The 26505-nt window shown below is 39.8% G+C and overlaps 1 long non-coding RNA gene across 1 annotated transcript; it reads right to left on the bottom strand.

Moving 5' to 3' along the window:
- Positions 1-273: 273 nt before the first annotated feature.
- On the bottom strand, positions 274-25573 carry LOC117029938 (uncharacterized). Its single transcript, XR_004424317.1, has 4 exons — positions 25468-25573; positions 10682-10762; positions 1832-1907; positions 274-400 (listed from the first exon to the last, which is right to left on the bottom strand). It is a non-coding gene; the product is annotated as an uncharacterized LOC117029938 (long non-coding RNA).
- Between the last annotated feature and the right edge of the window lie 932 nt (positions 25574-26505).

The following is a 26505-nucleotide window of genomic DNA, read 5'->3' as shown; positions in this document are numbered from 1 at the left end:
CAGCTATTGTTTTATTGGCCTTATCCCCCAATCTAGACTTCCAAGTGATTTAGTATTTCTATTTCTCCCAAATTGTTTATTTCAAAACATTTAAACTTACATAAAAGTTACAAGAATACTTCAAGCAAACAAATGAACACCTTGTTAATTTATTTTCACATTTGCATATTAAAATATATATCTTCTATCTTTTTCTGCCACTCGTATGAAAATAAAATTACCTGCGTATGACAATATAACTCACAAAGATTGTGCACTGCAAATGGTGGAGTGAAAAATTACGTGTATTTGTGTGTACACCTTTGGAAGATAGTATATATATGAATATAGAGGTGTTCCTTCCTCCCCTTATTTGCAGTTTCGTTTTCCATGGTTTCAATTACCCGGGGCCAACCGTGGTCTGAAAATATTAAATGGTAAGTTCCAGAAATTGACAATTCAGAAGTTTTAAATTGCATACCATTCTGAGGAGCTTGACGAAATCTCCCTAGTTCCACTCAGTCCCGCCCAGATGTGAATCATCCCTTTGTCCAGTGTATCCATGCTATATACCCCACCCACCTATTAGTCACTTAGTAGCCATTTCGGTTATCAGATAGGCTTCTCCATATTGCAGTGCTTGTGTTCAAGAAACACTTATTTTACTTAATAATGGCCCAAACTGCAAGATGCTGGCAATTTGGATATGCCAAAGAGAAGCCATAAAGTGCTTCCTTTAAGTGAAAAGTAGAGTACAGGGCCGGCCCAGTAGCTCAGGTGGTTGGAGCACCGTGCTCCTATTGCCGAGGTCGCTGGTTCGATTCCCACATGGGCCAGTGAGCTGCGCCCTCTACAGCTAAGATTGAACAACAGCTCTCTCTGGAGCTGGGCTGCCGTGAGCAGCCAGAGGTCAGTGTGACTGGCCGACCGCCAGCAAGAGCTGCCATGAGTGGCCTACTGGCGACCAACTGCCTCAGCCAGCAGGCGCACAAGGCTCATCACACCAGCAGGGGCCAGGGAGCTGTGTCCTACACAACTAGACTGAGAAACAACGGCTTGAACTAGAGTGGGGGGGGAGGTGGAAGAAGGGGAATAAAAAGTAGAGTACAATAAGATAATTTGAGACACAGAGAGAGTGAAAGACAACATTCACATAACTTTTATTACAGTATGTTAATTGTTCTGTTTTATTAGTTGTTGTTACTCTCTTTGCTGTACCTAACTTGTACGTTAAACTTTATCACAGGAATGTATGTATAGGAAAAAACATAGTGTATGTATAGGGTTTGGTACTGTCTGCAATTTCAGGCATCCATTGCTGGGGGGGGGGTCTTAAAATTTATCCACCACGGATAAGGGGGGACTACTGTGTACTTTTAATTTTCATTATATTATTTTAAAGTTTATGGGAAGAAAAAATATTCAAGAATATACAAGAAAATTATGGAAAAGAGCAATAATGATAAACTCACATTAACATACATTTATATTATAAAGCCTCTGTAATAAAAATATATGAGACTAGAGTATCCAGAAATAGATCCAAATATATATATGATAATTTTATATATTAAAAACACTGAGTTTATTGGAGAAAGGTGGTTTTTTAAATAAATGGTCTAGAGAGAATAAAGTTTTGATCATTACCTCACATCATTTTAAGAGATTCAGATTGTAAATCTAAACAACAATAAAATTATAGAAAAAATTTAGGTACTTATCTATGCTAGATAAATGTTATATAACCTTTAAATCAAGACAGGAGACCCAGGAGCTATAAAAGAACAGATTTAACAATACAAAAAAACCCCAAAACAACAGAAAATGTTTGAATAAACTGGACCATTCATACCGTGAAATATTATGCAGCCATGAAAAAGGATGTGTTGGATATACACCAGTTGATTTGTAGGGATTTCCACAATGTACTAAATGAGAAAAGCAAGATAGAGAGAAACATATATCATATAATGTTATTTTGTGCAAAATGAAACAAACCCTTCAGCAATACTAAAAGAAACAGCCTAATTAAAAACGGGTAAAAGGGCCGGCCTGGTGCCTCAGGCGGTTGGAGCTCCATGCTCTTAACTCCGAAGGCTGCCGGTTGGATTCCCACATGGGCCAGTGGGCTCTCAACCACAAGGTTGCCAGTTTGACTCCTCGACTCCTGCATAGGATGGTGGGCAGCAACCCCTGCAACTAAAGATTGAACCTGGCATCTTGAGCTGAGCTGCCACTGAGCTCCCCAGAAGGCTCAGTTGGTTGGAGCGCATCCTCTCAGCCACAAAGGTTGACGGTTTGACTCCTGTGGGGGATGGTGGGCTGAGCCCCCTGCAACTAACAACGGCAACTGGACCTGGAGCTGAGCGGCGCCCTCCACAACTATGATTGAAAGGACAACAACTTGACTTGGAAAAAGTCCTGGAAGTACACACTGTTCCCCAATAAAATTCTGTTCCCCTTCCCCAATAAAAAAATCTTTAAAAAAAAATGGGTAAAAGATCTGACACCTCACCAAAGAAAATATACAAAAGAAAACAAAAGAAAATATGCAAATGGCAAATAAGCATATGAAAAGATGCTCCACGTTATATATCATTAGGGAAATGTACATTAAAATAACAATGAGATATCACTATGCACCTCTTAGAATTGTCAAAATTCAGAACACTGACAATACCAAATGCTGTCAAGAATTTCTAACATCAGAAACTCTCATTCATTGCTGGTAGAAATTCAAAATAGTTCAGCCATTTTGGAAGACAGTTTGGCAATTTCTTACAAAAACACTTCCGTATGATCTGGCAATCAGCAATCGTGCTCCTTGGTATTTACCCAATGAATTAAAAACTTAGGTCCACATGAAAACCTGCGCATGAATGTTTATAGCAACTTTATTAATTGCCAAAACTTGGAGGCAACGAAGATGTCCTTCAGCAGATGAGTGGATAAATAGACTGTGGTACATCCAGACAATGGAACATTTTTCGGCACTAAAAATAAATGAGGTATAAAGCCATGAAAAGACATGGAAGAACCTTTAGTGTGTATTGCTAAGTGAAAGAAGCCAATCTGAAAAGGCTTCGTACTGTATGATTCCAACTACATGACACTGAAAAAGACAAAACTACAAAGACAGTGAAAAGATCAGTTGTTGCCAGAGGTGGGGAAGGGAGTGCCTTGCAGTAAATAGCACTGAGGATTTTCAGGATGGTGCAACCGCTCTGTATAATACTGTAATGGTAGATACATGCCAGTATACGTTTGTCCAAACCCATAGGATGTACAACACCAAGAGTGGTCTTTAATAATAAACTATGGACCATATATACATGGACTTTAGTTAATAATAATGTATCAATATTTGTTCATCAATAGTAACAAAGGTACAACACTAATGCAAGATGTTAATAATAGAGAAAATGTGGGTGTGGGGTGAGAGTGGTAAGGGGTATATAGAAACTATGTACTTTCTGTTCAATTTTTCTGTAAACTTGACTGCTCATAAAAATAAAGTCTATTGACTAAAAACAAACAAATCCCCTAATGTGTCTTTCTGTATTTATGTATGGTAACATGCACATTGAGAAAGCTAAGGAAGAGAACACACCCGGGTTTGGGTGACCAGGTGATGATGGGAATGGAGGGGATTCTGTAGAGACTGAACTTTGAGAAAATGCGTCAACGTGATATTTAGAATCCTGAACCAAGTAAACATCCCAGTTCAACAGGGTAGAAACAAGCCCAAAGTGGGCACACAGATCTGCAACTGTATCCAAACTAGTTAACCACACTGGTTAAGGGTTATTACTGGTTTCTAAATTTGTAAATGATGTAGAATTTGTGTTAAAAACAAAGCAGCAACCAACCAAACAAAAAGATGCCTATTATTAAGAAATGCCCTGTTCTGATCTCCCATATGTGTCCATATCTTACTCATCTTTCAAGATCCAGTTGAAATGTCCATTTCCACAAAGCTTACCTTATTCTACCAGCTGAAAGAAAACTCTCCTTTCTCTGAGCTTCCCCAATACTTCCCCTGTATCTTATGTGGGCATCTTATATTGTATCTGTATTATACATGCCTTAGTGCTATGTGGGACTCTCCCTGACTGAAATAAATCTTCTTAAAGGTAAATTTGATAAGGATTTATTGAGATGAACTCACATCCTAGCATGAGAAACATATACAATTTACCACAGAGTTAACGTTACAAAATTGTTTTCAACATACTAAAAGCTAGTTTAGAGAGGTGTTCTTGTAGCAATTTGTAATTCTTTTCTTACTGGCTTAAAACATTTTTTACATATTATAACATACCTGGCTTACAGACTTCTGATCTCCTCTGCCTGTCTCTTAAGTTCCACTGTTTCACTTCCCTTGTGACCTTGCTATCCCTGTCCCATCCAATCTAGACCAGGATATGACTTCTTGTATCAGGGCCCTTATTCTTAGTGGACAATTCTCCAACTCCTTATCTGCATTTGCTCAACATTCCTTTTAAGTGCCCAAGTGCTAGTCATCTTCTATCAGAAGAGGTTTGCTCACATCGACATTTCTTGTGAAATGCCTATTTTCCCCAGGGATAGGTTCTCTTCCCTTATGTCTCACCCTGCAGCTTTCTGTTCTTATCTCTTATCTGAGCCCTACGTGTTCTGGCCAGATGTCTTGTAGAGATGAGGAGATTAAGAGTCTTTTCCTTTGGTAGAGAGAATAACTCCTTGATCATAGTCTGGTTGTACCCCAGTGAATAGACACCTATATACTCTCTGTATAAGAGCAATCAGCATAGTCTTGACTATGGCAGGTGTTTCTTGGCCACTGTGAAGTGGGCTACATTAGCTCTCCTCTAGATTCTAAACTCCCTGGGGGCCGGAGCTAGGTTTAATTTATCTTGGTATCTTCTGCAACATCTAGCATGGAAGCACAGTGTCATCTGTATAGTGGATTAATTCAGCAACAATTTATTAAGTGCCCATTAGCCAGACATTTTACCTGATGCTAGGGATACCAAACAAAGAGCTTCTGTCTCCATACAAACTACTTGCCTTGTGTTGGAGGTTGGGCTCAATGAAAGAAGAGTGGCAGAGAGTTGATAACTGAGTTGGGTGATAGGCAAATAGGGGATCATTGTTCCGTTCTCTTTACATTTCCGTGTTTGAATATTTTCATAATAAAAAGTTTAGAAAGGCATAGATGGGGAAAGTGTACTGGGCAGAATGGGACTCTCTGAGAATTAAAAAAAAAAAAAATCACAACCTGATAAATCAATCAATCAGTGTTATGGACTAAATGTTTTTGTCCCCCTACCCTGCTTTTTCTTGAGTAATATGTTGAAACCCTAACCCTCAATGTGATAGTATTTGGAGACTGAGCCTTTGGGAGGTAATTGAGTTTAAATAAAGTCTTGAGAGTAGGGCCCATGATTGGATTAGTGAAGAGAAAGAAACTGGAGTTTCTCTCTCTCTCTCTCTCTCTCTCTCTTTCTCTCTTTCTCTACCATCTGAGGATATAACCAAAAGGTGGCCTTCTGCAAACCAGGAAGAGAGCTCTCACCACAACCTGACCATTCTGTCATCCCGATCTTGGACTTCCAGCCTCAATAATTGTGAGAAATAAATTTCTGTTGTTTAAGGTACCCAAACTATGGTATTTTGTTATGGCAGTTGAAGCTAAGACAACCCGTAATTAGAACTAAGAAGAGGATGTGGTCAGAATTGACCTTATAATTAGATCCAGGGCTTTGTGACTGGAAGGTCATCAAGACAGCATCTACAGTCACCAGCATCCTGAAATTCATCTGTACAGGCTGAGCGGAGGATTGGTACTGGAAGCCCAGGTGGGACTCTAATTTTCTCCTCTTCACCATTTCGAAAATCTGTAGCCCAGGCTAGCTATACCGTAGCAATAGGAGTAATGCACTGGTAAAATCCTGCCAACAGGGCTTCATCATGCTCGCTCTAGATTTATTCAAAACTTCCCCCAATCTCAGTTGTGGTGCATGAGGGTGGTATCTTGGGATAAGGAAGGAGTTTATCCGTGAAAGGATCAGCATCCAAGGAGGAAATCCAGTCTTCAGGCTATTTTGTTACATCAATTTTTTAGTTTTTTTCCTCAATCATCTCAATAAGCTTGATGAAGGTGCCATAGTTCCAGTTAAATAAGTTGCTCGCAGACTCTTGACAGTGGTGGAAAGAAGAGTAAGTTAAATAAGTCTGCCGTTGCCTCTGCCTCAACACAGAATTAATAAATTAAAATTACTGGGGAAAGTTTCCTCGGTGATTATTATAGACACTAAAGATTAAGAATCACTGAGTTGCACCATTCCTTTGGTTACATTTGGGCAGCCAGCTTACAAAGCTTGAAACTTATCTTTATTAAGTTTTATTTAATTTGCTTGTCACTTATCTAGATTGCGGTTTATTGTCTCTCCCCCAAAACAGGAGACTGAAAAATCTTTTCCATCTTGGGAAATCCTAATGGATTCAGCTTCCAATTCATTGACTAGTCATCTTTAAAATGAATTCAGGATTAGGGATATCAATTTTTCTCCCTACCCTCATAGCTTCACCCCTAGTGTATTAAAGATGTAGAGAGCACCTGCCTCTCATTTTGAAGGAAGATAGAGTGTTGCCTATGGCAACCATCAGACCACTTGAGATTTAATGCTGCAGGTTCCCTAAGCAACCCTGGCAACAATCTTTGCAGGGACTCTTCAGTGGGCAAGGGCTATGGAGAATCTAGAGCTGTCACATCTCCAGCTACCACCTATTTCTAATTTTTGTTGGAAGGCATAAGGGACTCTGAAGAACCTATTATCCGGGGGAAGAGCTAAAGACTCTCTGACTCCTTTGGGTCCCTGGGGCAAGGAGGAACACAGAGAAGGCTTTATTTGGAAAAAGGAGAGGCAGCAGCTGCTCTGAGTATAGGCAAAAGGCAAGAATTACCTGCCAGGGACACTTGCTGTTCAGCTCTTAGCCTGGCACAGTGGGGTTAAAAAGGACTCTTTTCAAACTCTGTTGGCACTTCAGGGAGTTGGAGAATTAACAGTTGAATGTTTGCTCTATGGCCTGTGGAGTAAGAGGCACCTGTCAACATTTAAACGTGCATGGTGAGAAACAAGAGAGCAACTTCAAGGTCCAGTGGCTACCTCCTCTGTGATCTCAGTGATTTCAGTCTACTGATTGTTTTGTTATCTGAAATGACTCTGTATTACATGAACTTCTGTTGGCCCTTTAGGGTTCACCTGCTAACACAGGGGCCCGAGCCTTGGGCAAATCCCCCTCCCTCAATGTTCCTGGCAGATTCATAGGCTTCTTCCTTCATTCCCCAAATATCCATAGCATCCAAGAGCTGCTGCTGCTCTGAACTGATCCAGTAACACTACCTCCTGCCATACTGCCTGGCATGGCATTTTCTGCCAGGGACTGTCTCTGCCCTGATGGGAAGAATACACACTGCTGCATTCAATTATTGTGCTGCAGTCCTTGCTGGAAATTGACGGCTCTGCAGGCTGGCACTGCCATGACTTCCCTTTCTCCTGGGTGCTCTGGGTCTTTCCCAAACTGCTCTACCCAGAGCTTACTGGATACTAAAGGAACACACGGTCTATGGCAGAGTAGGGAATAATTTCTCTCACTCTTTGTGTTACACACTCAGAGATGGGTCCCAAAACATAGTTTGAGCCCCAGTGTGTTACAGAGATAGGGAAACCCTCTTTCGATGTCTAAGACGTCTGACAATTAAGTTCGCGAACTTGTTGCACCGATGTTGCTAACGTTTTTTGTTATCAGAGGGATTATTCATTATGAATTTGTACCAACTGAACAAACAGTTAACCAAGTTTACTATTTAGAAGTGCTGAGAAGAATGCATGAAAAAATTAGACGACCTAAACTTTTCACCAACAATTCATGGCTTTTGTATCATGACAATGTACCAGCTCACATGACACTGTCCATGAGGGAGTTTTTAGCCAGTAAACAAATAATTGTATTGGAACACCCTCCCTACTCACCTGATCTGGCCCCCAATGACTTCTTTCTTCACCCGAAGATAAAGGAAATATTGAAAGAAAGGCATTTTGATGACATTCAGTACATCAAGGGTAATTCAATGACAGCTCTGATGGCCATTCCAGAAAAAGTTCCAAAATTGCTTTGAAGGGTGGACAAGGCGCTGGCATCGGTGCATAGCTTCCCAGGGAGTCTTCGAAGTGACCGTAGTGATATTCAGCAATGAGGTATGTAGCACTTTTTCTAGGATGACTTTGTGAACTTAATTGTCAGACCTCATACATAAGACTTGTCTTTTCTATGAGGCCTTGGATCTTCACGTAAGCAGTTGGGGCAGTGTTGCATTTCAGTAAAAACAACCACACTCCATTCTGATGACCAAGGCACTGACTCTTGGTGAGCTTAGAATGCCTGGCTGCATAGAAGGATGTCTCTCAAGTGAGGCACTGTGGCCTTTTTGCAAATAAACTTTCTTAAAATCAGACTATTAGCTAGCCAGACACATCCAGCCATACCTGCATGTCTGCAATGGACAAAATGAGGTCCCTGATCAACCCTGTGCAGCCATGTGCTATCCTGAAGGTTTTTCATGCTTGTAAGCCTTATTTATACTTACAGGACCACAAGATACTTGAGATCAGAGACCATGTTTTCCACTTCTTTTGTATCTGTAATACTAGCACAATCCCAGAAGTATCCTAACATTAAGCAAAACAAACTTATGTAACCCTTTATAATTTACAAAGTAGTTTTATAAATGTTATCTCATTTGGTGTTTTTTTTTTTTTAAGTTTTATTTATTTTAAGTGTGTTTTTCCAGGACCCATCAGCTCCAAGTCAAGTAGTTGTTTCAATCTAGTTGTGGAGGGCGGAGCTTGCAGTGGCCCCTGTGGGGATCGAATTGGCAACCTTGGTGTTATGAGCACCGCGCTCTAACCAACTGAGCGAACCAGCCTGAACCAGCCGCCCCTCTCATTTGGTTTTTACAAGAACCCTGTAGTTAGGTTGTTATTATTTTCCCCATTTTGCAGATGAGATACTACAACAAGCTATCCAAAGTCACCAAGATAGTCAGTGGTGGAAGTGGGCCTTGAACAACCACTGTGTTTCCCTGAAAATAAGACCGAGCTGGACCATCAGCTCTAAAGCGTCTTTTGGAGAAGAAATTAATATAAGACCCGGTCTTATTTTACTATACTATGAGACTGGGTCTTTAATATAATAATATAATATAATATAATATAATATAATATAATATAATATAATATAATATAATATAATATAATACCGGGTCTTATGTAATATAATATGATATAAGACTGGATCTTATATTAACTTTTGCTCCAAAACACGCATTACAGCTGATGGTGCGGCTAGGTCTTATTTTCGGGGAAACACGGTATTAACTGACTCAAGTGCTGGTCTCTTTCTATCACCTCACTGCTGGCACATCCAGACCGGCTACAGTGCATATACTCTCACTCCAGCTGCAGTCTTCCCTCTGTTTGACCCTCCTCACCCTCAAAATCTCAGCAGGAAGAATGAAAGAGGACTGAGAACAAACCATTTTTACTCAGTCATTTTCTTTCCTTTTTCAATGTGCCCTCATGTATTTGGGGTCTTTTTTATCGCTTTTAAAATCTTTTCCCCCATTAATTTATTTCAAATATGCATGCAACAAAATTTTATAGTTTGCAATGTAATGCCATTTCAATATTTATTTATATATTCAGAAAGTAGTTTTGGATTTTAATTTTTAGCTATAGTGAGTCTTTTACTGAGGTATAACTGACATATAACATTATGTTAATCTCAGGTGATTTGATATTTGTGTAAATTGCAACATTTCACCTCAGTAAGTATAGTTAATATCTGTCACCTTTGGGATCTTTTCTTGCTTGGACCTCTGAGATCTTGTTATGGACTGAATGTTTCTGACCCCCAAAATTCCTATGCTGAAGCCCCGACCCCTGATATAATGGTATTTAGAGGTGGAAACTTTGGGAGGTAACTAGGTTTAGAAAAGGCCCTGAGAATGGGGCCCCCATGATGGGATTCGTATCCTTTTAAGAAGAGGAACAGAGACTGAGCGCTTGCACATTCTCTCTCTCTCTCTCTCTCCTCTCCTCTCTCTCTCTCTCTCCCTCTCTCTCTCTCTCTCTCTCTCCTTCTCGTCTCTCCCTCTCTCCCTCTCTCATCTCCTCTCCGCTCTCGCCCTCTCTCCTCTCTCTCTCGCTCCGCTCTCTGTCGTCTCTCTCTCTCTCTTCTCTCTCTCTCTCTCTCTCTCTCTCTAGGTGAAGACTGTCAGCTGTCTGTAAGCCAGGAAGAAGCCCCTCTTCCTGGAACTGAATGGGCTGTCAACTTGATCTTGGACTTCTCAGCCTCCAGAACTGTGAGAAATAAAATCCTGTTGTTTAAGCCACCCAGTGTACGTATTTTGTTATGATAGCCTGAGCTGACTAATAATACCTCACTGACCAGTCTTTGCCTTTCCTCCCAGGTGTCCGGCCTGTCATATTCATGGAAAGGAGAGGATTCCTTGCTGCTGCTTTGATCTTTTGGTTTCTAGGCTTTTCTTCGTTCTTTCTCCTGGGAGGAAACAGTATGAAGGCAAGAGTATGAAGGCTGGCTTCTTAAGGAGAGAATCAGAAGACGTGGTAGTGTCAGCTTCCAACCCTGCTATTACCTGTGTGACTTCAGACAAGTCCTTTAGTATCTCCAGCTCACAGACAGGTAGCTTCATCTCTTTCAGGCTCAGTTTTCTCATCTGTAACAGAAGGGGATTGAAAAACAAGATCAGACTTTTCCTGGTACAAAGTGTTCTGATTTTATTGATTTGAATTGACATCCTATGTTCCTACTTCATTGCTTTCAGTCCCTTAACTACCTAGCATTCCTCTTTATCAGCTACCAATTCATAAATTCAGTTGTCCCTCTTCCCAAGTCCTGACCATATAATTCATATTATGGGATGCAATGCTAGGCACCCTGAAATACCATCGGGCTATATCCTAAGGAAAGAGAATTTCTGCTGAAGAATCAAGTCTTTATACGTTTTTTATTTTTTAAGACAAGCTTCTCAAAGACAGGGTATTTATTTCAGTGAATCTAGTTCTTGCATACAATGTAGGAGGTGTCTGTGGCTTGTTGGTTTATGTACTTGCAGTCAAGTGGTCTGTTTTGTTTTAGGTCTTTCTTTTTTCCTAAGGCTTTTGATACACTGTGCATAGCCTGTTGTACTGTCTTCTATGGACACCCTGCTAACTTTTTCCATTATTTTCTAGCTTGGCTCCACCAGGGGTGGGGATGTAAGCAAAAGAATATCATTCTAGTTCTTTTCCCAATTCATACCCAAAACCCTATTTTGGAGAAGATATAATTCATCATCTCCCCTTAGGTCTGTCAGATATTCTCAACAGCTGGTCCCAAAGCTTATCTCTGTCACTGCCATACAGTCGCTTTAGCCAGATACATATTCAGCTGCCCGCCCCCACCCCCAAGTCAACAGGGTACTAAGTAAACACACAGTAGCTGAAAATAACTCCGCCCAGGAGACTACCTCGGAAATGGGACTGTAATTGACAACGCTTGAGGTCTATTAACAAAGGATAGACAAGAAATAAGCAGACATTGCTACTACCACCACACCAGCTGAGCATTTAATAACAATGAGGGATTCTTCAGGGCCTCCAGGGTAAGGTGGCTGGCTTCCCCAGGAATTAGTATGGCCTATTTAAATAATTGCATATGAACTGGACTTTATCTTTGAGAGCACTTGTTCAGTAAAATTAATGAATGGAAATGGGGAGAAGTTTTATTTCTTCAACCTGTGAAAGCCTCCCTCCCCAGGATGTTTCTCAGAGGCTCCTCCTTCCTCCCCCCCATGTGTTTTTTATGCAAATAAAGCTGATTCTGATTCTGGTTTCTACAGATCAAAAGTAGTGCAAACTTTAATCACCCCCACTGGTTTTCCTGAAAGGGTCTCTTCTTACAAAGACTTCTGGTAGTTTTATGAAACACTTAATAATATTTTTTTGCCACCCTCCCCCCAACTCCTTTTAGCTGAGTCTCCATTGGTAATGTAGAGAATTCCTTCCTAATGAGTTTTTTTTAATTAAAAAAGAGTTTAACACCTTTATTGAGATATAATCACTTACCATAAAATTCCCCCATTTAAAGTGTACAATTTAATGGTTTTACTCTATTCCCGGACTTGGGCTATCATCACCACGATCTAAATTTCAAATATTTTTATCACCCTAGAGGGGAACACTGTATCCATTAGGAATTATACTCCATTCTTCTCTACCCGCAACCTTACTGGCCCTAGGCAACCACTACTCTACTTTCTGTTTCTATGGATTTGTCTATTCGGGACATTTCATAAAAATGGAATCATATACTATGTGACTTTTATGTCTGGCTTCTTTCACTGACCATAATGTTTTCAAGGTTCGTCCATGTTGTAGCATCTATCAGTACTTCATTTCCTTTTATAGCTGCATAATAATCGATTGTATGGATATACCACATTTTCTTTATCCATTCATCAGTTGACACACATTTGGGTTGTTTTGCTTTTTGGATATTATGAATAATACTGTTATGAATATTTCTGTATAAATTTTTGTATGAACATATGTTTTCATTTTGCTTAGATACATTTAGCAGTGGAATTGCTGAACCATATGGTAATTGATTCTTGTTTGACTCTTTGAGGAGCTGCCAAACCCTTTTTCCAAAGTGACTGTACCATTTTACATTCTCACCAGCAATATATGAACTAACTCTTATTATTATTTGTCTTTTTTATTTTAGCCATCCTAGTGGGTGTGAAGTGGAATCTCACTGTGGTTTTGATTTGCATTTCCCTAATGACTACTGGTGTTAAGTATATTTTCATGTGCTAATTGGTCATTTGTATATCCTCTGAAGAAATGTCTATTCAAATCTTTTGGCTACTTTTGAATTGGCTTATTTGTCTTTTTATTATTAAGTTGTAAGAGTTCTTTATATATTCTGGATACAAGTCTTTATCAGATATATGATTTGCAAATATTTTCTCCCATTTGATAAATTGTCTTATTATTTTCTTGATGGTATCATTTGCAGCACGAAATTATTTATTATTATTTGTATATTTTTTATTTGATGTTCACATTATTATTTATTTTGTATGTTGCACTTTTGCTTTCATAGCTAAGAAAACATTGCCCAACAAAAGTCATGAAGATGTATTCCTATATTTTGTTCTCAGAGTTTTATAGTTTTAGCTCTGTAATCCATTTTGAGTTAATGTTTGTGTATGGTATGAGTTGGAACCCAGCTTCATTCTCCTGCATATTCATATCCAGTTGTCCCAGCACTTTTATTGAAAAGACTATTATTTCCCCATTGAATTGTGAAAAATCATTTGACCATAAATGTAAGGGTTTATTTCTGGATTCTCATTCTATTCCATTCACCTATATGGTTTTATACCAATACCATGCTGTCTTATTTACTGTAGCTTTGTATTAAGTTTTGAAATAGGGAAGTGTAAGTCATCCAATTTTGTTATTTTTGTTAAGATCATTTTAGCTATTCTAGGTCTCTTACATTTTCATATAAATTTTAGGACCAACTTGTCAATTTCTACAAAAGAAGTCAACTAGGATGATAGGGATTGCATTGCATCTGTAGATCAATTTAAGGAGTATTGCCATCAAACAATATTATGTCCTTCAATCCATGGACATGGGATATCTTTCCATTTATTTAGGTCTTATTTCAACAATGTTTTGTTTTCAGTGTACAAGTCTTTCATTTCTTTTATTAAATGTATATCTAAGTATTTAATTCTTCTGGATGTTATTATAAATAAATTGTTTTCTTAATTTTATTTTCAGAATTTTCACTGCTGGTGTATAGCAATATAATTGATTTTTTTTTTTAAAGATTTTATTGGGGAAGGTGAACAGGACTTTATTGGGGAACAGTGTGTACTTCCAGGCCTTTTTTCCAAGTCAAGTTGTTGTCCTTTCAATCTTAGTTGTGGAGGGTGCAGCTCAGCTCCAGGTCCATTTGCCGTTGTAGTTGCAGGGGGCGCAGCCCACCATCCCTTGCGGGAGTCGAACCGGCAACCTTGTGGTTGAGAGCCCACTGGCCCATGTGGGAATCGAACCCTCAGCCTTTGGAGTTAGGAGCACAATGCTCCAACCGCCTGAGCCACCAGGCCAGCCCCATAATTGATTTTTGTATATTGGTCTTGTATTGCAATCTTGCTGAACTCACTTATTATTAGTTCAGATAGTTTTTAAATTGATTCCTTAGTATTTTCTATATACAAGTTATATCATCTGCAAGTAGGAATGTTTTTACCTTTTCCTTTCAAATTTGAATGCTTTTTATTTCTTTTTCTTTTTTTTTTTTAAAAAGATTTTATTGGGGAAGGGGAACAGGGCTTTATTGGGGAACTGTGTGTACTTCCGGGACTTTTTTCCAAGTCAAGTTGTTGTCCTTTCAACCTTAGTTGTGGAGGGTGCCATTCAGCTTCAAGTTGTTGTCCTTTCAATCTTAGTTGTGGAGGGCGCAGCTCAGCTCCAGGTCCAGTTGCCATTGCTAGTTGCAGGGGGCGCAGCCCACCATCCCTTGCAGGAGTCCAACTGGCAACCTTGTGGTTGAGAGGATGTGCTCCAACCAACTGAGCCATTCGGGAGCTCAGCGGCAGCTCAGCTCAAGGTGCCGTGTTCAGTCTTATTTGCAGGGGGCACAGCCCACCATCCCTTGCGAGGGTCGAACCGTCTCAACCTTGTGAGTCTCAACCTTGTGGTTGAGAGGACGCACTCCAACCGAGCCATCTGGGAGCTCAGCGGCAGCTCAGCTCAAGGTGCCGTGTTCAATCTTAGTTGCAGGGGTCAGAGCCCACTATCCCTTGTGGGACTCGAGGAATCGAACTGGCAACCTTGTGGTTGAGAGCCCACTGGCCCATGTGGGAATCCAACCGGCAGCCTTCGGAGTTAGGAGCATGGAGCTTCAACCGCCTGAGCTACCAGGCCGGCCCCTGCTTTTTGTTTCTTTTTATTGCCAAATTACCCTTTCTAGAGCCTCCAGTACAATGTTAAACAAAAGTGGCAAAAGTGGGCAGATGAATTTTTAGAAGGATTTTTTTAACTGGAGCCCTGTTTAGAAAGGGTCTAATAAATAATGGTACTGAGGAAATAAAGCCAATTTTTAGCTCTTACGCATTCTTGGAGTCATGCTTTAACAGTAATTAGGACACTTCCATTCTTCCTTTTCGTATATCTGAGTCAGAACTGGATCTTTGCCAACTATTCCTTCTCCTGCCCTTTTCCCAGCCTTCTGTTTCCTTGAAGAAGCAGAGTCCTGGGCTGTACATGTGCTCAATTTTCTGGAGGGTGTTTGATTACCCGGAAAACATTTCACTTTTCTGTTGGCTTCTCCAGAAGTGCCCTGGGATCCACACATTTCTGCAAGATGAAGTGCTCAGACCAAAGTTAGATTTTATTTTGTTTTTGTTTATAGTTTCACTGATTATTTGTTAGCATTGTTATGTCATTCACGAAGTTAGATTTTGGATGGCAGCTTCAGAGCACCAGTCATATCTGCCTGAATCTTTATGAGAGAAAATACACATTTTGGGATAAAACTTCTCTATCTTTCTCTTGCTTTATTTTTGCCAATGTACACTGAGTGTTATAAGGTGCCAGCACTGTATTAGATTCTGAGCAGATAGAAATGAAGTAATGAAGAAATATTCTGTCCATATAGAAGTATTGGTCTCAAGGAAATCTCAATTTAATGGGGAGACACTCATTTATTTAAGAAATATTTATAGAATATTAATTATATCACAAGTACAATGTTAACCGCAGGATATAGAGTAATGTACTAAATAGATATGGTTCCTGCCTATTTGGGGAATGCAGTCTAGTCAGAGAGAGAGAGCCATAAATGTAATGTAAGTTAGACTGTTAAAAATGCTACAAGAGATTAATAATAATAATTTTAGTAATCATTTATAGAGCACCAATTATGTGCCAAGCACAATTGTAAATACTTTATATGTAGTAATTTCTCCTTTCAAATTTTTAAAAAAATTTCAATTACCATTGATGTTCAATATTATATTAGTTTCAGGTGTACAACATGGTGGTTAGACATTTATACAGCTTACTAAGTGATCCCCCCGATAAGTCTAGTACCCTCCTGACCCCATACAGTTATTACAATATTATTGACTATTCTCTATGCTGTACTTTGCATCCTCTTGACTGTTTTGTAACTACCAATTGGTGCTTCTTAACTCCTTCATCCTTTCTCACCCAGCCTTCCCATCTCCCTCCCCTCTGGCAACCATCAGTTTGTTCTCTGTATCTATGAGTTTGTTTCTGTATTGTTTGTTCATTTATTTTGTTTCTTAGATTCTACATAGAAGTGAGATCATATGGTATTTGTCTTTCTGTCTGGCTTATTTCACTTAGCATAATACCCTCTAGGTCCATCCATGTCATTGCATATGGTAAGATTTCATTCTTTTTTATGGCCAAGTAATATTCCATTGTGTATATGAACCACCTCTTCTTTATCCATTTGTCTATTGATGGACACTTAGGTTGCTTTCATATCTTGGCTATTGTAAATAATGCTGCAGTGACCATAGGGGTGCATGTATCTTTTCAAATTAGGGTTTTGGATTTCTTGCTGGGTCATACGGTAGTTCTATTTTTAATATTTTGAGGAACCTCCATATTGTTTTCCATAGTGGCTGCACCATTTTACAATCCTACCAACAGGGTACAAGGGTTCCCTTTTCTCCACATCCTCGCCAACACTTGTTTGTCAATTTATTGATAATGGCCATTCTGACAGGTGTGAGGTCATATCTCATTGTGATTTTAATTTGTATTTCTGATGATTAGTGACATTGAGCATCTTTTCATATGTCTATTGGCCATCTGTGTGTCCTCTTTGGAGAAATGTCTATTTGTTTTTATTTTTTTTTTTAAGATTTTATTGGGGAAGGGGAACAGTGTGTATTTCCAGGAGCTTTTTCCAAGTCAAGTTGTTGTCCTTTCAGTCTTAGTTGTGGAGGACACAGCTCAGCTCCAGGTCCAGTTGCCGTTGCTAGTTGCAGGGGGCACAGCCCACCATCCCCTGCGGGACTTGAGGAGTTGAACCGGCAACCTTGTGGTTGAGAGCCCACTGGCCCATGTGGGAATCGAACCGGCAGCCTTCGGAGTTAGGAGCATGGAGCTCTAACCGTCTGAGCCACCGGGCCGGCCCCTCTGCCCATTTGTTAATTGGATTGTTGTTGTTTTTTTTTTCCCTGGTGTTAAGCTGTGTAAGTTCTTTATAAGTTTTGGATATTAACACCTATCAATGTGTCATTGCAAATATCTTCTTCTATTCAGTAGGTTGTGTTTTCATTTTGTTGATAGTTTCCTTTGCTGTGAAAAACCTTTTTGTTTGATGTAGTCCCATCATTTGTTTTTCTTTTGTTTTCCTTGCCTGAGGAGATGTATCAGAAAAAAATATTACTGAAAGCAATATTAGAGAGTTTACTGCCTATGTTTTCTTCTAGGAGTTTTATGGTTTCAGGTCTTACATTTAAGTCTTTAATCCATTTTGAGTTTATTCTTGTATATGGTCTAAGAAGGTCATCTAGTTTCATTCTTTTGCATGTATCTGTCCAGTTTTCCCAACACCATTTATTAAGAAGACTGTCTTTGCCCCACGAGTATATTCTTGCCTTCTTTGTCACAGATTAATTGACCATATAAGCGTGGGTTTATTTCTGGTCTCTCTATTCTGTTCCATTGATCTCTATATCTGTTTTTATGCCACTGCCATGCTGTTTTGATTACTATTGCCTTGTAGTATAGTTTAAAATCAGGTAGCATGATACCTCCAACTTTATTCTTCTTTCTCAAGATTTCTGTGCCTATCTGGGGTCTTTTGTGGTTCCATATACATTTTAGGATTATTTGTTTTGGTTCTGTGAAAAATGCCATTGGTGTTTTAATAGGGATTACATTGAATCTGTAGATTGCTTTGGGTAGTATATGAGTAGACATTTTAACCATGTTAATTCTTCCTATCTACGAGCATACTATATACTTCCATTAATTTGTATATTTTTCAATTTCTTCAATATTTTATAATTTTCCAAGTACAGGTCTTTTACCTCTTTGCTTAAATTTATTCCTAAGTATTTTATTTTTTGATACAATTGTAAATGGGATTGTTTTCTTAATTTCACTTTCTGATACCTCATTATTGGTATATAAAAAATGCAACCAATTTCTGAATATTAATTTTGTTTCCTCCCACTTTACCAAATTCATTATTAGTTCTAATAGTTTTGGTGGAATCTTTAGAATTCTCTGGGTCTTGTGTTCTTATCCATTCAGCCACCCTACGTGTTTTGATTGCAGCATTTAATCCATTTACATTGAAAGTAATTATTGATAGGTATGTAGTTATTGCTATTTTATTGTTTTGAGAGTGTTTTTGTAGTTTTTCTCTGCTCCTTTCTTAATCTCTTGCTCTCTTCTTTTATAAGTTGATGACTTTCTGTAGCATGTTTGGATTCCTTTCCCTTTATTTCTTGTATATCTCTTGTATATTTTTGGTTTGTGTTTACCATGTGCTTCCTATATACCAAGATATGTTTATAGCAGTCAATTTTAAACCGATGGTCACTTAAGTTCAAACACATTGTATAAGCACTCCCATTTTTACTCACCCTCTCCACATTTATCTTTTTGTCATTTTTTACTTCTTTTGTGTGTATCTTTGTGTATTTCTCTTAATTTACTGTTGCAATTACACAAGATATTCTTACTTTTGTCTTTTAATCCTTGCACTAGCTTTATAGTTGGTTGATCTACTGCTTTTATTATCTTTGCCTTTGTCAGTGAGAGTTTTTTGCTTTGCAATATCTTCTTATTCATAGTTTTTATTTGCTTTTTTTTCTTCTTAAAGAAGTCTCTCAACATTTCTTGTAATACTGGTTTGGTGATGAACTCCTTTTGCTTTTCTTGTCTGGGAATCTCTTTATCTCTCCTTTGATTCTAAATGATAGCCTTGCTGGATAGAGTAATCTTGGTTGTATATCCTTGCTTTTCATCACTTTGAGTATTTCGTGCCAATCCCTTCTGGCCTGCAAAGTTCCTGTGGAGAAACTTTGGGAGCTCCCTTGTAGGTAACTGACTGCTTTTCTCTTGCTGCTTTTAAAATTCTCTTTTTGTTTTTAGCCATTGGCATTTTAATTATGCTGTGTCTAGGTGTGGGCTTCTTTGGATACATCTTGTTTGGGATTCTCTATACTTCCTGGACTTGTATGTCTATTTCCTTTGCCAGGTTAGGGAAGTTTGCAGTCATTTTTTTTCAAATAGATTTTCTTTTCTTCCCCCCTTTCTTTCACCTCCCCCCCATTTCGGTTCAAGCCATTGTTTCTCAGTCTGATTGTGTAGGACACAGCTCCCTGGCCCATGCTGGTATTATGAACCTTGCGCTCCCCCCAGGCTGAGGCAGCCAGTCACTGGTCGTCAGTCGGCGGCTCACAGCAGTTCACGGCAGCTCTTGCTGGATGCCGGCCACTCACGATGGCTGCCAGCCACTCACGCTGGCTGCCAGCCGCTCATGGCAGCACATGATAGCCCACGGCAGCACAGCAGCCTGAGGCAGCTCACAGTAGCCCACAGCCGCCCACGGCCGCACATAGCAGCCCACGGCCACTCACACTGGCTGCCGGCCACGCACGCTGGCCACCCGCCGCTCCTGGCAGCACACAGTAGCCCAAGGCAGCTCATGCTGACCTCTGGCTGCTCATGGCAGCCCAGCTCCAGGGAGAGCTGTTGTTCACAATCTTAGCTGTAGAGGGTGCAGCTCGGTGCTCCAACCACCTGAGCCACTGGGCCAGCCCTCAAGTAGGTTTTTCAATTCCCTGTTCTCTCTCTCCTCCTTCTGGTATCCCTATAATGGGAATGTTGTTATGCTAGATGTCATCCCAGAGGTCCTTCAACCTATCCTCATTTTTAAAAAAATTCCTTTTCCTTTTTGTTGTTTTGATTGGGTATTTTCTGCTATGCTATCTTCCAAATTGCTGATTCGATCCTCTGTTTTATCTAATCTACTGCTGATTCCAACTAATTTATTCTTTATTTCAGTTATTGTGCTCTTCATTTCTGACTGGTTCTTGTAAGTTCTCACTGAGTTCATCTTCCCCTAAGTTCGTTGAGCATCCTTGTAACCAGTGTTTTCAACTCTGCATCTGGTAGACTGCTTGCCTCCATTTCATTTAGTCCTTTTTCTGGAGTTTTGTCCTATTCTTTAATTTGGGGAATATTTCTTTGTCTTCTCATTTTGTCTACCTTCCTATGTTTGTTTCTATGCATTAGGTAGATCTGCTGCATGTCCCAATCTTGGCAGGGTGGCCGTATGCAGACTGTGGCCCAGCGGCACAGTCTCCCTGATCACCTGAGCCACGTGCTCTGGGGATGTCCCTTGTGTGAGTTGTGTGTCCCTTCCTGTTGTAATTGAGCCTTAATTGCTTTTGGCAAATCAGTGCATGGGATTGACCCACAGGCTGACTGGGTGTGAGGACTGGCCATGACTACAACTCACAAGCTGTTGTGTGTGGGTTGACCCTATGGGCATGATTCACTTTAGCAGGGCTCTTGATGCCTGCCAAATCCACCCTTTGGCTGTTTCATTTGTGGAGTTAACTAGGTGGTGCTCTTGTGTGGTCTGAAGCTGGCCAGCTAGTGTGTTGGTTCTGGAGCCTTTTGGGAGTGGCTCTGGTGCAGGCTCAGTTCAGCAGTTGTATATGCCCAGGCTGGGGCCACCTGGTAGGAGCTACAAAGTGATCTGTAGTTGGTATCTTCCTGTATTGGGTTTGGAGGCACCTGGGAGAGACTAAGATGTGATCTGAGGCCCGCTTCCACTAGTGCTGGGTTTTGGGCCACTTAGCAAGAGGTACAGTGAACACCGAGGCCATCCACTGTTGTTTGGGGTTTGTGGACCTTTGAGACATTTTAGGAAAGTCCACAGTGTAGCCCAAGGCCAGCCACTTGTGTGAAACAATATTGAAAGAGGTTTGGCCTGGCAGGAGAGTTGGACGGGGCAAGGTCTCGGAGAATCACCAGGGTGGGGCAAGCAGTGTTAACCAGGTTAATGGAGACAGATTTGATGCCTGCCTGTAACTGCTGGCTGTGTGGGGTTAGGCTCAACAAAGGAACAGTGGTGCCTACCAGCACTTCAGTTTCTGAGAGAGCTGCCCCTCCAGCCTTTGACCTGAAGTCAGACAATTCAGTTCCTCCGCATATGTCTCTGGCTCTTTTTGGGCTGCTGTCCCTCTGCTAGAGCTTAAGGCAGGTGTTTGTGAGTAAGTAAGTCTGTACTCAGTCCCTTTCAGAGAATGCCTGTGTCTATAGCAGCCCTAGTGTCACCCAGGCAAAGTCCCCATTGATTTTCACAGCCAAATGTTGTGGGGACTCCTCCTCCCGGCACTGGTGCTCTGGCTGGGGAGCCTGGTGTGAGCTGGGACACCTTGCTCCTCAAGGGTGACTTCCACAGTCAAGATATCCCTCCTGATTCTCAACTGCCATACGTGGATGTGGGACTATCCCATTTCATGTATCCCTCCCATCCTGCCGGTTTCAAGGTGGCTTGTTCTTTATATACTTAGTTATAGGAGTTCTGTTCGGCTAGTCTTCAGGTGGTTCTCAAGGGTAGTTGTTCTATAATTTAGTAATTTTGATGTGGTCATGGGAGGAGATGAGCACGGTGTTTACCTATTCTGCCATCTTGGTTGGAAATCTGTAATAATCGTTTCAATCCTCTCCAAACTCTTATGAAATAGATGTTATAATAATTCCTATTTTATAGTTGAATAACAAGTCCAGAGAGGTTAACTAATTTTCTCAAAGTCACACAGCGAATAAATTTTGTAGCCAGGATTTGAACCCAGTTACTCCAGATCCAAAGCCTGTGCTTTGAATAGATATTTGAGACACCCAGAAAAAAACTGACTAATTTTTACAGGGGTTGTAAAAATCCTGAGCTGAGCTGCACTTAAAAGGGTAATAGAATTTCAGATGACAGATGAGTGAGCTTCAGTGGTATTCCAAACACAAGGAAAAGCAAGAGCAAAGGTTAAGGAGAAAGTGCAGAATGTATTTTCATAGCAAAAGAGCCTGCAGCAGTTCTGGGCAGCAAAGGGGGGTGGTGTGGGAAAATAGATGAAACTTGAGAAGCTGAAATAGAAGGTTGAGGTCAGGTTGCAAAGGAAGGAGTTTGAGTACTCTTCTCTGAGACTTTGGACTTAACAAACAATGAATCCACAAATACTTGGTGCTTGGAAGTCATCAAAGAAAATCTCTAGAAAAAAGAAAACTGTTATTAAAGTTGGTAGAAGTGTAAGGGTAGACTTTTTGATACCTACTTTTGTTTCCACATCCAGCTTTTATTGAAATGTGGTCTTGGGGTTTATAGTTGGGGTTGGGCCTGGTAGAGCTTAAACCCTATTATCCAACCTTATCATATCTTGTCCCTATTTTTAACCTAAATTGTAACTCAATGTTATAATCTTAATTAAGAATAAAAAGAAATTGAGACATTTTAATTTTATTTTGAAAAACAGAGTAAAAGATAAAAAATGAGTGTTTAGTTTCTTAAATGCAAATTATTGCATAAAATAAAGACTTTAGTATGAATATTGTTAGTAATTTTTTATATATGTGACTTTATATGAGTTTTGAAGAAAAACGTGCTACAAGGATTGATTTTTTTTTCTTTCTTATAGAGCTCTTACAGAGTTCTCATAGAGTACTTGCAGTCTGCAGAAAATCTGGGAATGCACACATTTCTTAAGCAGATTGTTGCATAACAATGATATAAATGTTTTAGCATTTTTCTTACATATATACTTTAAATAAATTTTAGAAGAAAAAAATCACCAGTATTTTTTTTTTTTTTTTTTAAACAGACCACAAACATTGGTATACACTAAAGTTTGGATAAACGACTGGGTTTGAAAGCCCTGGGTTTGTTTCTGAAATTCACCACTTACAGTCTGTGCGAGCTGATCATCAGATAGGTCCAGTAAATTGACCATCTATAAAGTGGGAATAATAAGTACTTTGTAAAGTTGTGAGAGTGAGAATGTTTTCATTGGACATGTAGAGTTGCCTCATAAAAATGTCCAACTTCCAAAGATTGAATTATACATATTTAGTAAACCAAACCAAAACATTCAAAACTATAGTTATTTTGCTTTAGCTCTGAAGTTAATCCATGTTCACAGCCGTAATTTTATTCTCACTCATTCCTAATCTTTGGAAAGTGATTTTGAAAGCAGCATGTTATTGTTTATATGCTTTTGGCATTTAGTGGAAGGAAATTAATACTTCAGTGCACACTATGTACTAGGCTGTAATCTAGGTTCCTTTATGTATTTATGACAGTTGATTCTACTAACAACCCCATGAGGTAGAAGTGATTTTCCAGAAAAGGAAACTGAGTCTTAGAGATGAACTTGTAAGTGGAAAAGTCCACTAAAAAGCCTAGGTCCAACTGTAAAACCCTTGCTTTTTTCTTCATTATGCCAGGCTGTCCTTTCGAATTGCCAGAAGAATGAAATTATTTTTAAAACATAAATGGAAATGAATTTCATCCTTAAGAATTATTTTTAAAATGCCACGAGAACTCGGGATAACTGAAGATATCTTTGGGTGGCACAAAACCACAGTTGTGGACTGTTACCTAAGCCTAAAGCACCAGTGTAATTTTAGCCCACTGTACTTTTTATTTGGCCACAAAGAAATCTAGCTTCCTGGAGCTGGCTTCCAGTTGGATTCCAGCTTTCTGGCTCCTGATGTGGTTTTGTGGTTTTCAACTGCCTGCAATTCAAATAGGAAGGACTAGAAGGTCTTAGAGGAATGGCAGAGTGCAGTTAGGCATTATGTAATTCAGAACTTTGGCCAGCAGGTGTCTCTGCAGACAAGGAAGAAGGTTCCTTCTGGCCTTTGAGGTAGAAGATGGATTTTCTAGTTTCAAGAAAATTGTGGTGGAAATGAAACAAAGGTAGGTTAGCTACCTACAGAAATCAGCCCCAGTAGTATAAATTTTTCTTAGTCAACAGTTGGAAAGGCTGATAGAAAACCTCAGCAAACCCCAATCTTAACACAAGGAAACTGGTATAAAGCAGTCTCTGTACTGTCTTTCAAAACAGGCAAGGCTGTGTGAAGGTGAACCCTTCAAACTGAGAGGCAGGTCCCAAGGCAGGTGCGATAGAGAAGATGGGTCTTTAGTCAGGAGAGATGTGAGAATGAAGGGAAAAGAGGAAAGATGCAGTTCTGTAGGCTTTGAACCAGGAAAATAAAGAATTTCCATCTGAGTTAGACCTTTGAAATACGACTTAATTCTCTATGGAAAGTTATGAATTCCAGAATTTTAGATACACTTGTATATTCAAGTGAGAGAAAAGGATCCAAATATGCCAAAATCTTAATTAATATTTGTTGAGTATCAGACTTTTCATTTAGGAAAAAGAGGCAGATTATAAGAAAACATTTTTTATTAGTGTAAATATTAGGGAGTTGATTACAGGGTCACTAAGTGTACCTCACCTTAAGAGCATATACTTTTGTGAAAAAAAGTTGTCCTGGATGAATTTTTTTCTCTGCTAAATGTATTTTCCCATTGATTTTCCTTATAAAACCAAAGGTGTATTTACCTGAGGAAAACACTGATCCCACATGATAATATAGTCACATCTAAGAATGCAAAAAACCTGGGGCCTGCCCGGTAGCTCAGGTGGTTAGAGCTCCATGCCCCTAACTCCGAAGGCTGCCGGTTGGATTCCCACATGGGCCAGTGGGCTCTCAACCACAAGGTTGCAGGTTTGACTCCTCGAGTCCCGCAAGGGATGGTGGGCTGCGCCCCCTGCAACTAGCAATGGCAACTGGACCTGGAGTTGAGCTGCGTCCTCTACAACTAAGACTGAAAGGACAACGACTTGAAGGTGAATGGCACCCTCCACAACTAAGATTGAAAGGACAACAACTTGACTTGGAAAAAAGTCCTGGAAGTACACACTGTTGTTCCCCAATAAAGTCCTGTTCCCCTTCCCCAATAAAATCTAAAAAAAAAAAACCAGAAAGTGCAAATAAGTTTAAAAAAAAAAAAAAAAGAATGCAGAAAACCTTTTTAAGGAAAACATACTGAAGATGTTTTGGATGATTTAAAGGATAATGATTTAATAACAATCTAAAAATGCTTAAACCATATTCTAGAACATATGCAAAGCAGTAAGAGTAAATTTTATGTTTCCTGTAATAGTTTGAATGCTTCCATTAAAAAGAAAAATATGGGCAAGCTGAACAGAAAATCCTTGACTGAAAGTTTATTTAGCTTCTCTTAAGACCCCTCCCCAAGATATTTTATAGCAGCAGACTATGTACTTACTTTGGCTGCCAGACCTGTTTCTGGATACTGAGGGTAAGCATTTGGATGTTACTAGGTTGATCTGGGATAGGAGGAGGAAAGGCAACAGCCACACAGCTGAGGTGGGAATGCAGAATGCAGCCCTAACACAGACAGGGTGCACATGCAGCTCACCCGGAGAACCAGGGCACACTGAGTGCTCAGATAATGTGTATCCACCAGTGCTCTGTTTCCATGTGATAGCAGAATTTATAACTGGCTAATTTAATAACTTCCTTGTTTGGGAATAAGTAGCATGTAAACATTCTATGATGTTGCCTTTTGGCATACAGAATTTCTGAATATGCTTCTGCATCAACTGAATGCTCATATAATGTTAGCTTTTTCCAGAGCAGTAATGAGCTGGGACAATGTAAAGTGAGGCTTTTGTAAAGTGAGGACTTTCTTCAGTGTCTTGATGGCTTTGAGAATCTGTGGAGCTATATTATGCGGCTGCAGTTTTCTTTCAGGTTCCTGGTAAACTGCCCTGAAGATGGGTTAAGCAGGACTTTAAAATCATCCAAGAGTTAATGTATTACCCCCTACTACTTATATTACTCTCAGGTCAGGCCTCAGGTCCTCAGAGGCATTACATCACGTCTAGAAGTTTTTAAGGGCCTATCCTATCCATGAAGAATGCCTTTGTGTGCCATTTTCAAATTCTAGAAACAAGACAATGACGTTACATAGGAAAATGTCTCATTTTCATCTTTGAACTCATCTTTTGATTTTCTAGAAAAGGGTGAGTTTTACGGAGGCTGACCAAGAACTAAGTGGTGGCTAGCTCTCTGCCTGCACCCTGGAGTAGAGGGGCTCCAAGAATTCAGCCCTCAAGCCACTCCTCTGAGTGTGCAGCAGGGCAGGAACACCTCCTGCTTCCTAAGGGCAGCAAAAATACCTACACATCTCTTTGTGGTGCTATTTACAAGTTAAGCCATCACAGGTACTTCAGTTTTGTAGTCTGTTGTTCTTTATTTGTATGCTTATGTGCCTGCTCTGTCCTGCTCTCCAGGACTCTCA

Source organism: Rhinolophus ferrumequinum, chromosome 11, assembly GCF_004115265.2.
Source record: "Rhinolophus ferrumequinum isolate MPI-CBG mRhiFer1 chromosome 11, mRhiFer1_v1.p, whole genome shotgun sequence".
In the NCBI taxonomy this organism is placed as follows: domain Eukaryota; kingdom Metazoa; phylum Chordata; class Mammalia; order Chiroptera; family Rhinolophidae; genus Rhinolophus; species Rhinolophus ferrumequinum.
The sequence above is the reverse complement of the archived record's forward strand: the minus strand, read 5'-3'. Positions and strand labels throughout refer to the sequence as shown.